Source organism: Hylobates moloch, unplaced genomic scaffold (genome assembly GCF_009828535.3).
Source record: "Hylobates moloch isolate HMO894 unplaced genomic scaffold, HMol_V3 SCAFFOLD_3771, whole genome shotgun sequence".
In the NCBI taxonomy this organism is placed as follows: Eukaryota; Metazoa; Chordata; class Mammalia; order Primates; family Hylobatidae; genus Hylobates; species Hylobates moloch.
This window is the reverse complement of record NW_026656046.1, coordinates 3,196-6,115: the sequence shown is the minus strand read 5'-3', so window position 1 is coordinate 6,115 and position 2,920 is coordinate 3,196. Positions and strand designations below refer to the sequence as shown.

The 2,920-nt window shown below is 39.2% G+C and overlaps 1 pseudogene; it reads right to left on the bottom strand.

Moving 5' to 3' along the window:
• Positions 1 to 1,483: 1,483 nt before the first annotated feature.
• On the bottom strand, positions 1,484 to 2,200 carry LOC116465209 (tubulin beta chain-like; annotated as a pseudogene).
• Positions 2,201 to 2,920: the final 720 nt, after the last annotated feature.

The window sequence follows — 2,920 nt, the reverse complement described above, 5'->3', positions numbered from 1 at the left end:
GAGAGACAGAGAGGGAGTGAAGCGCTTTCAAAAACACATTCCAAGAGATATATTATTATTTGATCCATCTGATAGTTTCCTGGAAGACTCTACTCAAAAAGGCTCCTATATTTTACATGATTCAGAGCTCACCCATTACAAGCAATTTTTCCTTGACATTTTTCTCAGGAACAATCTAAGGCAATTGTTAAACATCATGGCTGCCTAAGGCAGTAGGTAAGAGTTGGGGAAAACAATAATCTAATCAAAAAGCTTTAAAAAAGCAGATAACACATGAAATACTTATAGTGAGTTTTTGTTTTTGTTTTTTGGGTTTTTTTTTTTTTTTTTTTTGAGACAGGGTTTCACTCTCATCACCCGGGCTAGAGTGTAATGGCATGATCTTGGCTCACTAAAACCTCTGCCTCCTGGGCTCAAGCAATCCTCCTGCCTCAGCCTCCTGAGTAGCTGGGACTATAAGTGTGTGGCACCACGGCAGGCTAATTTTGGTATATTTAGTAGAGATGGTGTTTTATTATGTTGTCCAGGTTGGTTTCAAACTCCTGACCTCAAGTGATTCACCCACCTAGGCCTCCCAAAGTTCTGGGATTACAGGTATGAGCCACCGTGCCTGGCTATAGTGAGGTATTAAAAATCTCATATATTCCAGGGTTCTGAAAGTCAATACCCATGTTTACAGCTGTGCACATTACCAGGACTGTGTATAGACTAAAGATAAATGTGGAAAGGTCCTAAGCTATTACCTCTGGCTAACACTGAGACTCTGCTCAAGCAAGGAGTGAAGGCTAAGTCAGACATGTAAACATCCTTGCTGAGAACACATAAACACAGCCACTTTACAAAGACTGGAAGACTAATTGATTCTGGGAATTTAATGTATCTCTGCCCAATCATTAAATGACTATTAAGTTAATTAAGACTTCAGTGACCACACATGACAAAGAATACAGGCGTTATAAAATTAGTTTTAAAGAGTAACTAAATAAAAACTAATAACAAAAATGAACAAAAAACTGTAAAAACCTGGGGACAGTGGCAATCTGATTTCCATAACTGCCATATTTTTGTTTTACTATGAAAATGCTTTGATAGAAGTGATCATGTAGCAAGAAGAACAGCAAGTGCATGCACAGTAAGACATGGCTATCAGAATACGTTGTGAGTGAATAAAGAATTCATACTGCTTTTGTCCTTCACCCAGCAACAGAAGGCTCTAGGCCACCTCCTCCTTATTTCACTTCTCAAATTCTCCCTCCTCAGCCATGGCATCTGGTACTATTGGTACTCAGACACCAGGTTGTTCATGTTGCTCTCAGCCTCAATGAACTTTATTTCATCCATGCCCTCACTCACATATGGATTCAGGAAGGCCTTGCACCTAAACATGGCTGTGAACTGCTTTGAAATGCACCTGAACAACTCCTATGTAGTAATGTTATTGCCAGTGAAGGTGGTGGGCATTTTTAGCCTTGGGGGTAAGATGTCACAGACGGCTATTTTCACCCTGTGGGGGATCCAATCAGCAAAGTAGCTGCTGTACTTGTTTTGGACACTAAGCATTTGCTCATCTGCTTCCTTCATGGCCATGCAGCCCCTGAAAATGGCAGCCACCACTAGGTAGCAGCCATGGTGAGGGTTGCAGGCAGCCATCGTGTTCTTGGTGTCAAACACCTGCTGGGTGAGCTCAGCCGTTGTCAAGGCTCAATACTGCTGGCTGCCCCAGCTGGTCAGTGAGGCAAAGCCAGGTAAGAAGAAGTGCAGGTGGGAAAATGGGGCTATGTTCATGGACAGTTTCTGCAGTCAGCATTTAGCTGGCCAGGGAAGTGCAGGCAGATGGTGACTCTAGTCATAGTGGCAGACACCGGGTGGTTTAGATCACTGTAGGGGGATGTGAGCAGCTTTAGGGTTTTGAAGCAGATGTTGTAGAGAGCTTCATTATAAAGGCATAATGTGTCATCTGTGCTTTCTATTAGCTGGTGGACTGAAAGGGTGGCATTATAGGGTTCTACAATCATGTCTAACACCTTGGACAAGAGCAGCACACTGAATGGGTTTATGATCCTATATGGGCACTTCTCCTGGATATTGTTGATAAGAAGGGTACTCATCTCAGATGTAGTTCCTCCACTTAGGGAGTAGGTCAGCTGAAAACCCTGCAGGCAGTCACACTCTCAGCCTTCTTTGTCACAACATCCATCATCAACTCCACCAGCTATTTAAAATGTCCAGTTTTCAAACAAAAATTATGAGACATGCACAGAAATAATGTGGCATGACACATACACAGAGAAATTTAAGGTCAATAGGCAAGCCCATAGGTCAGACTAACTAGAAAAGACTTAATTGAACTATTTTTAAAATATTCAAAAAGAAAAAAGAAAAGTTTAAAAGCTAAAGGAATGTTTGCAAACAATATCTTACCAAATAGAGAAAGTCAATAATGAGAAATTACATACAAAAATATATCCAAATAGAAATTCTGGAGCTTATACCTATAATAACTTAAAAATTACTAGAAAGACTAAACAACATATTTAAGAAACTAGAAGAAATAATAATAACAAGTGAGTTTGATGATAGATCAATTCATATTATACACTCTGAGGAATAAAAAGAAAAAACAATGAAGAAAAATCAACACATCACAGACCTATGGTGCATATTCAAAATGCTAGAGAAAAAATATAGTCAATAAATAATTATATATCCAGAAAGCTATCTTTGAAAAAAAAAAAGAACTGATGACATTTTCCAAATAAACAAAAACTAAGAGAAGCCTTCACTAGAAAACCTACCCTCCAAAAAGTACTAAAGGGATTTCCTTAGATTTAAATTAAAGAACACTAGGCAGTAGTTAAAACCCACATAAAGAAATAAAAGGTTCCAGTAAGAGCAACTCTGCAGATAAATATAAAAGGCA